The sequence below is a fragment of the Perca fluviatilis genome, chromosome 2 (genome assembly GCF_010015445.1).
Source record: "Perca fluviatilis chromosome 2, GENO_Pfluv_1.0, whole genome shotgun sequence".
NCBI lineage: Eukaryota > Metazoa > Chordata > Actinopteri > Perciformes > Percidae > Perca > Perca fluviatilis.
In genome coordinates, this window is record NC_053113.1 from 18,653,285 (window position 1) to 18,668,089 (window position 14,805).

The following is a 14,805-nucleotide window of genomic DNA, read 5'->3' on the forward strand; positions in this document are numbered from 1 at the left end:
TACCAACACAAAGGAAGCCCAAGGCAACAGATATCTGGCCTAAATGAGTGAAATCGGGGGATTTTCAGGTGGCAACGGAGCAATCCTGGAAGTGGAAAGTCAAGGCTATAGACTAAGTTACTCTTGACCATTTGGCTCATCCCACTCTAATGTCTATGTGGACATACAGACAAAATGGCTCATTCATATGTGCACGACAGTTACTCATACTTCGCAACAAAATAAAGTAATTTGTCAGCACCATTTTTATTGTGAGTTTTTTCTGATTATAGTTGAAGTCTAGGCAACTCAAATGATTGAACCTGCACTTCACTAATCCATCTTTGGCCACTTACAGCTCAACAATCTGTGTGATCACCTCATGAAGTGCATATGGCTTTGTGTTAGCTGCGTATTTATACATTTAAACATCCAACAGGAACGGATTCAACATTCTTTCTCATTTTACCTCTGTTTTGGTATCCACCAACTCCAACCAAGAATTACCAAGAAAACATCTGGCTCTTTAGCTGCTAAATGCTCCACTATGTTCACCAGCTAGCCACTCACTTTGTTTGTCTGCTGTTTGGTGCTGGATAGGTAGCTTACAGTGGGATTATCAGAGCTTGATTGCTGAAAAAAGTTGCCTGATGGCGCTGGGTTGATGAGAGCAACCCAGTGAACCTAGTAAAGCAGTAAGACTGCAGAGTTGGGTGATAATTCTCTTTTGGTTTGTCACCATGAGCGATGTCTTTCACATTACATGTAGTCATTTGATCCATTGTTAATATAAAAATATTGATTAACACATCCCAAACAAAGGTTTGGGACAGACCATGGTCATGGTTAAAACTAGACAAAATTCACTGTTGGTATGAGAGATGAGAACCACAATCTCTAGTGTGATATTCAGACACCCAACCATCGCCACCAACCATGCAACAACATTGTACTACTTCCATTTTTGCTCTTCAGAAATTAGAAGGTCAATATTTGTACAACTCATGGAGGTCCCTTGTCAGAAAAATGTGAACATCAGTTGCTTTGAGTGTGTTTGAAGAAAAAAACTATGCTGTCTTTTTTCTTGTGAGCACTGTCTCAGTCACACTGGGCAACCTAAAGGGCTAAAAAAGGGTTAGCATTCATGCACACAAACGACTCGCTGATGTTTATTTGGTAGCGAGTAAGCAAGCTGACAAAAAATATTGATAGAATACTGTATATACATTTTAATAGAATCATTTTACTGGTATTATTACCATTAGTATCCTTTCACAATAGTACACATTAAATGTGTGATGCACCTTTTGCTGCATGTATTTTATTTCAGGAAACTAAGTGGCTTTGTGCTGGTTGGTTTCTAATATAAAACAAAAGCCAACTGTTGCAGGATCTATTTGTAACTAATTCCAAAAGCCCTTAGTGCCATACAATAAAGCAGCATACACAGCCTCCAAACTTAGATAGGAGTTCACAAGGAGCCCTTGAAGACAGCACATTTGTCTATATTGAAGTTCATCTAAGTGTGTATATGTGAGTTATTTTGTGTGTGCATTCTAGTATAATGTCAGTACTAGGGTTGCAGCCACAGTGCACAGACCACCTCTGATAATGGTGAAAGAGACACTCCATCTCTTCCTTCTTTACCTCGGTCCAGGTTATCCTGAGGGATCCAAAAGAGAGAGAGAGAGAGAGAGAGAGAGAGAGAGAGAGAGAGAGAGAGATAGAGAGAAAGAGAGAAAAGAGAAAGACGGGGGCAGAGGAGAAAAGAGGAGAGGTGAGCAGTCTGTCTCCCATTAACATTATGTCTATAGGAGTCCAAAATGGGCTCTGTCAGCAGAACACAGACCTGCTGCTGTCAAGAGAAGAACATGAGGACGGGAGGGAGGGATGAGAAGAAAGCAAGGGGAGGGAGAGGTACTACCACAACATCCTGCAAGTCTGTGTTTTATATGGAACAGCCTACATATCACTTATTACTAGAAATGTAGTCAAAATATATGAGCGTCACTGAGCCAAAAACTTCAACATGTGAAATCCTTCTCTCCTTAGCGAGTATCACCTTCAGCATTATAACCACTGCAATATCTGTCAGTTCAAAAACGCCAGTCAATGTCTCAACAACAGAGAACAATTCTTTAAATTGACTCTTCTCTCTCTGTCTAACAGTCAGTATTGATTCACGAATGCTTCATTTCTTTCACCTTAGTAAAAATGACAGCTTTGTGGGCAATAGCACTTTTCCTCGGTGTTAGCCAATAAAGCAGCTTGTTTAGTGAAGAGTGTTGGCTCAGGTAGAGCTAGACGGAGGAGTCCAACTTCAGACACTGATCAATACCACATTTAGTGGATGTGGTTCCATAACTGTGTCAGTTCAGCTTATTCACTTGAAGATATGATTACACTTTGAAAAACTAGTGTTCCAAAAAACAAAACAAAAAGTTCTAAAAGCTGGACTAACCAATATGTTTAGCCATGCTAGCCATGAGTTTTGGTAGGACATGACCCCCTCAAGGTGAATTGTAAACTAAATTTCCGTTCTTTTTATTATTAATTATCAGGTCAATATGTCAATTTGTTCAGTTTTGTTTTGGTTCAGTCTTACTGCTCTCATCATTCTGTTTTTTAAGTAAAAAAGCTATATATTTGTACGTGTCATATATTTAAGTATACAGGAAAAACATATGAGGTGAACTCTGCACCAACAGGCATCAGCATAATTAACTAAGAAGTGTTTTTTCTTTCATTACTTGTATTTCTATTGCTTTGAAATATTTGTGTTTCCACACTTGTGTCCTTGTAACACAAACCCCATTTCGTTTCTCATATCAGATGTTCCCTATGCAGCACTTTATGTACATTTGAGTTCATCCACGCGTATGATGCTGTGTGAACCCTCTGTGTTTTTTGGCCCTACTTAGAAGCACTAGAAGCGGGGCAGAAGACAGATGGGGGCTGTACAGGGCCTCTGAAGAAAGTTCAGCAGGAAAGGGTTCAAGAGCGTAAGTAAACACAAGAAAAAAGAAAGTCAGTCGCAATCGCTCTATTGAAAAAGATGCACTTCATTTACTCTAAAACAGATACTGTTAAAGTCCATAAACCTCTCCTGTTCCCTCTGCTGTACCCATCTGTCTTACATGTATGATGTCTGTGTTTGGACTCTTGCGCCATTAAGAGCCATGATATGTGATTTACACTGTGTTGTGTTCCAGGGGGCTACACAGTGCTAGATGATGATAAATGGACGTACTGTAGTTATGACATGTTTAAACCCAGAAAACTCTGTTTACAGTCCAGCCCTTTGTTCAAGCCCAGTGTATTTGGCCTCACAAGTGGAAACCAATGAATCGTCTTGCCACGTAGACACAGATTTACTGGAAAAAGGACATAGAGATACAGGGGAGACACAACAAGAGCATAGGTTTGTATAACATATATTTGGTTTTGATATACATTTATATCAAAAACCATTTAACACATCGTTATAAAAGGATTGTGCTAATTAAATTGAATTATTGGTGTTAAATTGATTAGAAATTTCTGATTCCTAATTTATGAGCAAATCATAACTGAGCAATCAGCTGTCAGACCTGGTATGTATTAACAGATGTCTCCCAATACCTCTACCTGGTCCTAATGATGGTTTTAAAGTAGAACTAAAAGCTATTGATACAAAGTATATTCTCTCACATGGATGTTGGCAGCTGAACGATAAGAGCAAACTTAAACTGTAAAAGTGAGGGGGACAAAAACATTTTTTTCCATCCCCAGTGAAAATGACACCCTCGGAGAGATAAGTTGGAAATCAACAATATTCATTATGAAGTGAGATAGCACCAGAGACACATTTTGGGCTGGAACTTTTATCAAATTCAGGCTTATGAAGGTTGGCGATAAGACATGATCCCTCCTCAGAGTGGAGATGCAGGTGGTGTTGCAAAGGTAACTGGTGAATGATGGCATCCACTTGGATGAATCTCCTGAAGACTGGAACAGTACAAAATAGTAAAAATGTACTAGAAGAGGAAAGGGGGGGGGGGGTAATTTGCATTAAAAAGTGGCCACAGACAGAGACATACTTGGCTCATACTGATGAGTGTTTACACTTAAACTTCAGATGGTCTCATCATTTATGAGCACCCTTGGACATTTTAGCGCTGTGCAGGATTGGTTGATATTGAGAGAGTGGAGGAAAAATTAGTTTTATGATGCTGCAAAATTACCAACATGTGGTGTAAAACCTAAACCCCGTCTGTCTGTCAAGGAGAGAGGAGCGTCATGAATTTGGAATTGTGAGTGTGTTGTTGCATTTTTAAGGGCTGATTCATTATAACAGCAGACAGTACATCACTATTCAGCTTCCATACTTTGTCCTTCCAAGTACAGTTCCACACGCTATCTCTCCCTCTTTCTCCAACAGTTCCCATCATCCTTCGCTAATGAGGGCATATTAATTTGATTTATAAAAGGACAGAGTTTTGTTTATGAAGGAAACCATAAACTAAAGAAAAGAAGAGATTGTTTCTCAGCAACGACAGAGGAAAACCAGCAGAGAGGGGAAGGGGGGTCAACAGTGCTAAGAGGTGCAGACAGAAGGACCAAATTGGGAAAAGGACACATTTAGGCCTAAATGCGGACATTCAAATCTCAAGCCCATGCATTTTATTTATTTATGTGCCAAATCAAACATAAAACACAGGTCCAACATATCATGTTGACAGAAGTGGGGAGATGTAGAACAACGTGGAACAATAGAAAGGATGTTTGAGACCAAAGAAAAAGGCAGTGAGACATGAACATGTGTGTTATATGTGATGTCTAAACCGTCTGGAAACAAGGAGTAACAATTAAACAAGTTGGAATCAATACTTCCAAAGAACTGGTGTCTTGGAACCTTACGACATGTTGACAGCTAAGACATGGGGGGGGGGGTGGACCCAGGTAACAAGCATGCTTGGTGCTTTTACACAGCACTATGATTTAATATGATATCCTAGAATTTTCAGGCACTCAGTAGAACTGGAAGGTCATTGTTGTGTATATAGTACACAACCTTTTCCCAAGGAGCATCCCGGTGATATGTTGTTTGTGCTCTCACGATTTTAGCATGCAGGTGGATGGGATACATGCAGGGCATTTCTAGCCGGTGCAACTCCATTAGTGCCCTTACATTTGCAGCGGGGGTCACCAGCTGGGGAGAACCAGTCCCACACATTTTATTTACATCCACTGGTACATTTTTTGCCAATTTCCATTGTCCGGACCTCGCAAACGAGACCATGAAAGTATCCTTTGTGGTTGTTGGAGTACAGTAGAAATAGAGAAAGGAAGTTGGTTGGTTGCCATAGCACTTCAATATCAGAAATGTTGACAGTTGTGGTAGCAGGAACCTGGGACGTATAGGTTGTCAAAAGTATCAATATTTTAATACTTCTTGGATATGTGATTAAGACGACACAATCTCTGTTAATTATATAGTATCGAAAGGTACAGAAGCTCTAGCTATAAAAAAAAAAGATCTACAATCAGATTTTCAATGAAATAACGGGGAAGAAAATCAACTGTTCCTCAACCTGTGGCTGTTGCGGCATTCTCTCCAGCGATGAACCCACCACATGACTGGAGGCAGAGGCACAAGCAGCAACTGCATTTACTCCTTCCCTCTCTTGAAAAATCTAGAATCTATGTATAACACAGTATTCGTCAATGCACACATGTTGCTTCTTTGAACTATACATAACCTGACCAAAAAATAATGTTTACAAGCCAAACTTATTAATATTAGATGGAGCTTGAAATCCACAAAGTGCAACAAAACACGTACGAACACATTTATGCTTTCTGCAATGTAACCTTGTTTTTATAGATGTTAGGAAGTCTACCAGGAGTCTGTTTGATATGGAGCCATTATGTTGCTTTGATTTAATTGGCTTATGATTAGACAGTATATAGTGGTGCACTGCAGAGAAAGGAACAGTTAAGGGTAGAAACGTTAACATTCCTGTCTGATAAATATCTAAACAGTGTGGCAGGAGATTGACTTATCTGCCAAAGAACCCAAATAATGGATTGCAGGGAGTCACCATGTACTTCAGAGACCAAACTTATATCCTCCACATGCCAAATTTGTCAAGTACAGTGATGAAAGATGTTGTAGATGTGAGTTGATACATCTGTGATACAGATGCAAGCTTGACTATAACCTATTTCTAGCCTCTTCTGCTTTACTTTTGGGTACCTTCTGCTCCTCCTGCTCTCCAGGAAGTCAAAAGTATGCAATTCTGCATGTAGAGTAGAGATAGCCCAATACCATTTTTTGCATCCCGATCCCGATTCTGATACCTGAACTTGCGTATCGGACGATACCGAGTCCCGATCCGATACCAGTGTGTCATATATTTTATTATGTTTTAACAACTGTATAGGATGTACTGGATAGTAGTATGTGATCTTATTTCTATCTTTGTTGTCAGTCTGGCTCAGGTTAAACTCTTTGTGAAACATGAACACACACAAACAATGAATGCCACAGAACTTTCTTTTATGCAGTTTGACAGTCAGTTATAATGGAAAAAGAACATAAATAAACTACTTTAACGTAGATTTGACGCAGACTTTAGGGCTTTATTACGTGGTATCGGATCGGTGCATAAACTGCAGTACTTCCCGATAACGGTACCAGCGTTTTAGGCAGTATCGGAACATCTCTAATGTAGAATTGCCATTTTAAACTATATTCTGTGTTGCTGAATAGCAGGTGTTGCCTGTCCAGCCACAGTCTTGACCTCTACTTAGCTTGGAGCTCCTGTGATAAACACATGTTCCTGACCATCATTCCCAAAACTGTGAACCATGACCCCACAGCTTCACAGTACTGAGACACTCATGATATCTAATACCTGAACTTCACCACAATAATATTGACAAGCCTAATGGAGGTCAAAGGATCTCCTGCGCTAACAGGTTTGAATTGGCTTGCCACAATCCTTTTCAATAAGCCTCCAATGCCGAAGTAGAGTCATTAAAAATATACACACGGACGGAGCACTGAGGCGGGAATCTTCACTGTATGTGTGCTCTCAAAACATTGATGCTCCCCTCACTTTATTTGGATAGTTTCGCTGCGGGATCCTTGCTTATTTTCACCCATAAGTGCCCGGGAGTAATCAAATCCCAAATGAAATATTTTCTTTGCCGCCAGCACCTTTCTCCCTGCCGTTTTTACTCCCAGGGAACCATCCTGTCAGCCCTTGACTCTCTTTCCAAACCGGGGATTTACGGAAGATTAGGGAAAACTATGTAAATGACACTGCTCCTGCGGAGTCAAGCGTAACGTTAGACCCGAAAAGAGGGAAGCTGGGAGTCAGGAGGAAAGCGCAGAGAGAGAGCGGGGTGGAAAAAAAAGCACATCCTCGGGAATTTCCCTCGGAAATCTGTGGATTATCCCACCAGTTTTAATGAAAGTTGTCAGGATTAAGCATGCCGATGTCCACTGAGGTCTGTGCTGGGGTAGGGATAGGGATGGAGCATGGGCAAAAAGAAGGAGGGAGGCTAAAAACCAGGAACCTATTATATTCCCACATCAATTAATTGAAGGTAAAATTTCCATGAAGGGGCTTAGTGATGACACGCAGCATTGAACGGATAAGATGATGGAAGAGAAAGTGAAAATAGGCAGAGAGACACTGTCAGACACTTGCACACACATCGAAAAACACACATCTATCAAACTTTTTACAAGTTTGATAGCCCGGCAGTCGTCTTAGACATACTAATTAGCTGAAATATCTCTCATTCCACCGCCCTCCATCCTTTTCCTCTCTTGTCTCTCTCACTCCTTTTCCTCTTTCTGCCCACTTCTCTCTTTCTCCGTCCGTGATGAGACGGTCACCTCAGTGTCAGTGGTGATGGCTAAGTGGGAGCTTGAGCACTTCCTTAATCAATCTGGGTAATAGAGTGAACCCTGCCAGCCACACAACCTCTCGCACACACACTCAAAGACCTGTCAGCTCTCATTCTCAGTCATCCTCCGATTCATTGAGGCATTGAGCTCTCTCTCATACACAATGGCAAATGAAATAAACAGATTTGACACATTGCTGTTGATTCACCTGCACAGCCAAAGAAGCACATCAAGGATGGATTAGCACAGTGGCGCATGAATTCGCAAACACACACAGGAAATTAACAAGTGCACATAGCTCGGAAGACACACTCAGACACACGCACTCCACTGTCAGAGGGATATAGGCAGACAGCTGGGAATGTCACGCATGCACACTCGACAGGCGATCCAATAAAGGAGAGGACACAGCGAGGGCAAATACCTTGATAAGCTGTGGTATGCTTTGCGTAAACACTTGCCTCTTTAAAACAGAGCATTTTCAACATGTTGGTCAAAGGAGAGCGACCATTAATGCAGTCGTAGTAGGAGGGGGCTGAGAGGCAGCTAGATGCTCATCAATATCATGGCAAGACGCAGTTGTGCGCAAAGGTGTGTGGGTGTGTGTGTGTGTTTGCAGTGCGTCAAATGAAGACATTTCCCCAGACAAAGTCTATCAGCACATTCCTGCCCTGCTGTCAGTATCCGGTCACATCTGTCCACTTTCCTCAATATATTTCCTAAATCCCATTCTCCTTCTGTCTGTCGTTCTGTCTCTAACGCTGTATTCGTGGCTGCTAACTGTGCCAACTCATATGTCCCCCCCCCCCACCTTCTGTGTCTCTGTCTTTACACAAACATCTTTCTCTCTCTTTTTTTCTTGCTCCATCCCTCCATCACTGTTCTAACCCTATGACCCAATCCAAATGGCCTCAAGATGTTGCTGCAATTCATTTGCATTTTCAAGTATGAACATGGCCAAGAAAACCTTGGAGGAAATGTTGACCACATATTGCATGGCAAGAAAGGGCTGGTGAAATACTGTCTTGTGCAGTGTCCTCGTAGGATTAGTATACAGAAAATGTGTACAGTCATCTATACTCCATTCTGTTTAAGGTAATAATCTCGAAGATTTTCCATATTGTATAAAGTGAGATTTTCATGTCTTTTTTATTTTCATAAAGCAGGTTTAGTTGCTATATGAATACTGTGAAAGTATCAAAATGTAAAACTGTGCCTTTACACGACCCGTCAGGACTTCAGTACGGTTATGATGTCACAACCATACTATATACAGTTTACTGTAGGTAGAACCAAGGGGGTAAGCTTCGCTTCAGAACTCGAACCTCCTATGGCGCCATTTTGATGCTACAAAACGATCACCTCCCTATTTGTCCATTGTTTATTTCTAAAGAAACACAACAATGTATAAAAGGTTCCATTACCTTGTACCTCACGTTTTAGCTCCGTAGAAGACGTTTTTTGTAAAAATAGGCTAACGATTGTGTCATAATCAAGCAACTTACTGTCGCATAGTAGAGGAATTACCGTACAGTACAGGAGAAGCTCACAGGCAGTTTGAACTTACATTAGCTGTTTAGGTTTAATTTCTAATGTTAACTAGCATTTTAGTTAGCAATAATTAGCCTGTGCCAATGTTATCTCTTTACATATACCTACGCTCTCCATCTCTGCAAGATTGGGAATGATTGAGATTTATCTTGGTAGAGCTACCAGAAGACTTACAACTTTCAGACAGGTTGCTCACGTCACATTTACGTTGTCTCTCTCAGTTGGAGGCTGCGCAGTAACGCTCAGCGCTCACCGGAGAAGTGCTTCTAATATCCTTCACTGGTCTCCGTCTCTGTTGGTCCAGTTTATATACTGTCTAGAACGTGCTGCTAAGATGCTGTTACAGTCACTCCCAGGCTGCCTTGGCAGTGCTGAGACGCTGAGAGCTTATAGGTGCATAAGACCCAGAAACACTGACCAATCAGAGGAGGCTGGGCTTTTTTAGAGGGGAGGGCTTAAAGAGACAGGCAGAATGTGTTCAGGGTGAATACTGGTATATTCAGACAGTTTGAGAAAAATAATGTTTTTTTTAACAATAAAGCATCTAAACATGTTCTAGGAGAAACCCAAAGTATGAACCTGAAAATATAATATGTCCCCTTTAAAGTAGTGTCTGTTACAGTAAATTACTATCTATTCCTCACTTATGAAAGCCCTTGCATTTGCAGCAGTACTAACTGGGTGTCTGTGGTGACATTCCCGGGGCAAAATCACAAGCGGCGCAGTTAGTTTTCCATCACTTGGAAGTGGTTGGTCCACCAGAGAGGGTAGGTGGAGCTAATGCAACAGACTCACTCTTCAAAGAAAAGAACAACCTATACAGACAATGACACAAAAACAGTTACAGTGATAGCTCTTTCTTTCAATTTCTGATACAAATAATCATATTTTCTTCTATTTTACATGAAAATCTCATTAAGTTTACTACCTGGAAAACAGAAGATCTTGAGTGGTGACTTCATCGGGCACTAGAGGTTGCACATAAAAATTCAAATAAAACCATCACAGATTTTGAACACTCCCACCTCTACATCTCACCCATCAAATAAACCTTTCCTCTTTCTGGCCGACTTCCCGTTGCTTTAAACATCCAACGATCCCTCCTCCTGTTATATCATCATCAGTATTAAGTTTCCAGAAGGAAATACACCAAACTAAGGTGTCAAGATGTTCTCTTGATGCAGTTTTATTATGGCTTTGGCCAAGTTTTGATAACTTCAATGTGTTTTGCATGACTGAAAGAAGGAAAGCATCATTGTTGTCTAGGTGGTTTGTGCTAGTAAGGTTTTCCATTGTTCATGTGTGGACTAAAGAATCATGTAAATACAAATGAATTGTTGCAACGTCTTGATACTGATTTGACTACTTCTGGCTCCCCTTCTCCTCATCACCCTCCCAGTCCACAGTCCGCAGTATGCCAGTCTTGCCACTCCCTTTCAAGGGAAGAATTCTCCCCTGTAATCCTTCCCAGCTGTGGCAGATTGCATGGCCAATTAAAGAAAAACTGTTTGGCTGGCCCCAAACGAGGCGACCACATGTTGCAGCGTGACCTCCCCTCCCCTGTGCTCTGCCTTCATCCCCCGTGGGACCTGAGCTCTGAAGGTTCAGGGGTCACAGCGCTTGTGGTTTCTTCCGCAATGGAGCGGGGAGGAAAACATCGAGACTGCAGGCAAACAGGACAATTAGCCCCGGCTCTGACTGAACGTCTCCTCCTGTACAGCCTCCCCTGAGGTCACCGAGGCTATGTCCCACGTCCACACCTACAGTAGAGGGCAGCTGTCAATGAGGTGATTTACCCCCCGGTGCGACGTCTCCTCTTCATGTTGATAATTCTGTGTTATGTTTTGTTGGTGGGGAGGGGGTGAAGGTTGAAACCACAGGGAAACCACAGAGCTGATGGCACGGATTGTTTTGGACGTTGAGTAAAAGACATTTCTGCCGCTGTGATGGGATTATAGGGTTATTGTCTCGGAAGGTTTTGGATGTGAGAATGGGTCAGAATGTGCATGGCTGGGGACAGGGTTGACAAATGGAGGTCAGACATTAGCAAGCAGGGGGCATTCTGTGAGGCTGGTTAAATGAGGTTATAAATTTATAATAACATCACACAAGGAGAGGAGGGGGTGCCACTGAACAAAAACAAGATAGAAAACAAATGCAGGTCGACAGATGGGGCCATTTCTTGCTATTGTCCTTTCTGTGACTCTGATATGTGTGTGCCCATGTGTGTGACTGATTGTGTAACCATTCTGGTGCCTGCATCCAGGTCCACCACGGTGTTTGTTTTCCCTCCTAAGCCTCGTTGGCATCCCCTCCTCATGTCAGCGGCATGAAATTAAGGCAGTGCACTTTCTTCCCATAAAGCGCAGCATATACAGGAAATCTAATCACAATTCCACAGCAATGCAAACCTCGATTTTGTAAACACACATAAGCTTACAGTATGTATACAGCAAGGGCATATATAGGGATAAGGGAAAGTGCCCAGTATAGATTTGCCTCCCTAAGACACTAAAGCATTCCTGCTTACTGAGGTCTGCACAGCATCATGTCGGCTAGTAGAAACAGATGCGTTCAACGTAATCATATTCTGTACAATACATGCTCGGCTTGAAAACTATGATCACTTGTGACCCTCATGACTTGCAAATACTGTACATAAGTGTAAGTATAAAAGGTGTACAACACAAACACGTGTTGTTATGGTGGTCTTTTTGGTTAATCAAGGTACCCTAAAAACAGTATGAAAATAAACAGACTTAGTGCAACCATCATTACTCATAGCTCACTTTGCTGATTTTGGAACCATTCTGCTGAGTTCTTGTCTGTTGGCATAAGGTAAGACTTAGCACGATGCCAAATGATTTAAAGGTCCCATGACATGGTGCTCTTTGGATGCTTTTATATAGGCCTTAATGGTCCCCTAATACTGGATCTGAAGTCTCTTTCCCGAAATTCAGCCTTGGTGCAGAATTACAGCCACTAGAGCCAGTCCCACAATGAGCTTTCCTTAGGATGTGCCATTTTTGTGTCTCTAGCTATTGAGGAGGAGAGACGGTGGGGCAAGGTGGAGGGTGGGGGTGTGGCCTTGACCAACTGCCACTTTTCTCGTTTGAAAGCCATGATGTCTCTCTCTCATGGGTTGGCCAAATTCTCTGGGCGGGCAAAGCAGAGAAAGGGGACGTTACCTCGCTTGTTATGACCTCATAACAAGCAAGATTCCAGAACGGCTCATCTGAGCTTTCATTTTCTCAAAGGCAGAGTAGGATACTCAGGGCTCGGTTTACACCTATCACCATTTTAAGCCAATTGGGGACCATAGGCAGGCTGGGGGAATGCATATTAATGTTAAAAAACCTCATAAAGTGAAATTTTCATGCCATGGGACCTTTAACACTGAAGCATTACATCAAATGCAGAAAGAACAAGCAATGCTAACGTTCGAAAACCAAAGGCATTTATAATAGCAGCCGCTGCTAATGTTGTATATGGCATGTCATTTGACATAAACATATGCTTGCCTGTACTTACATTTATATGAAAACACAGCCAACTTTTTTGTAAGAAAATAAAAATGTCTGGAACAAAGTTTGAGGGGAAAAAGAGAGAAAGAGGAAGAGGACTGGTAGCGGAGTCACAGACGGACAAAGCCACCCAAAAGAAAACAGACAGTGTTGCTTTCCCCATTACCGTTTCAGACTTTGATATGAACCAGAGAGGGAGAGTGGTGGCTAGTATATCAAACCCAGATCTCTCCTTCCCCACCTCATTTTTGCAGTCATCTGTGTAATAGCAAGATCAATGTGAATGAAATCAACTGGCCGTCTCTATTATGACTGTCCTTCTGTTAAATCTCGAACAAAAACGAGAGCGGCTCATCGGACTCTCGCAGGGAAATGTTGAAGCTGTGGGCCAACTGGTTGATGAGCCTAAATCATTCAGCATGCTTTTAAATTGGAAAATGTCCTACTTTCTATATCTCTGCACAAATGTCAGCACCCTGCCTGTCCGTCCTTTTGCTGCATTTCCCCTCCTCAGTCCCCCCCCCCCACATGTTTTAAACTCGCTTTCAATTCCCTCTGCGTGCTGACAGACACTCTCATCTGGGCGACCTTGCTTTCTTCCTGTGTTTCCAGGTTTGGGGGAGGTTGGAGGAGGGTGAAAGGTGAAAGGTCGGCCTTGTGCTCGGTGCTGTCTCGGCCTCTGTCAACACAACCTCTGCTCTGTAATACCATTTCCCCTGGATCGTACTAAAAGCGGAGGTGGGGGTGATGGGGAGTAGTCAAGACAGTCAATTAGCTCCACTGTTGTGGTCTGACATACCACAGTGAGCACTTCACATCATACCATTCATACTAAAGCTGCAACGCATCATAAGGTTTTTCAAAGGGAATTTTAATTAACTATTTTTACAACCATTCATGTACATACAATGCTTACCGATGCATTTAATATAATATATGAGTTTGACAGACCAGGGTTATGATATAGGAAAGTGTATTTCCATGAGTTACGCTTTAGTCCGTAACTTTTTTATAATAATGAACGTCTGTAACATTCAAGCCATACCCAAATTATTTGATACAAAGCTAATTAAATTACTTAGAATTCCTCATGGGGGAGACAGAAACTATGCACTATAGCTTTAATATTATTGTCAGCTTTTTTGTATTTTGATATGTGAATCAATCAGAATATTGAAAAAGCTTATTGATAAGGTGCTTGTAATAGACGTTACAACCAGACGGCTGACCCTCGGCAGAAAAACCAGTCGGACTGATCAGTCTCCCCGTGTTGGTCCACAAAGTGCTACAGAACACACCAAACAGACGAGACGTAATACGTCTCCATAACAGCAGACGGCGCTAATCTGTATTATTGCCCAAAAAATGAAAACCGGCAGCTGATTGGACGAACGCGTCACATGGGTTTGTTTTCTCCGGAAATTCAAAGCCAGACTGTCATGGCGGCTCGTTCAGAATCTCAGAATACGATCTCATATTGTACTAAAACAGTTCGCTGAAACGTGTTTCTGAAAACATTTTAAGCGAGAAATAGGCCGTGCAGTTGCTGAATCTGTCTTCATTTCAGCTCAAAAAAGATTTTCGTCAGATTTTGAGAGACTCTAGTCACGCTCATTCCGTTCGCTATTTCCGGGTGAGTCCCGACTGCCCTGCCTCCGACTGAACATGTCAGGTCGGCCAAAATGAACGCCGACATCCCCTCAGACTGACGACGGCACGGAACACACTGAACAGACTCGAGTCACTGACCTCGCCAGACTGTCCAACGGCCGATTATCGGCTTGGTGTGTCTCGGGCTTTAGTGTGATTGTTGACTTAAACAACTTTGGGATCAGTAATATAAAAAAT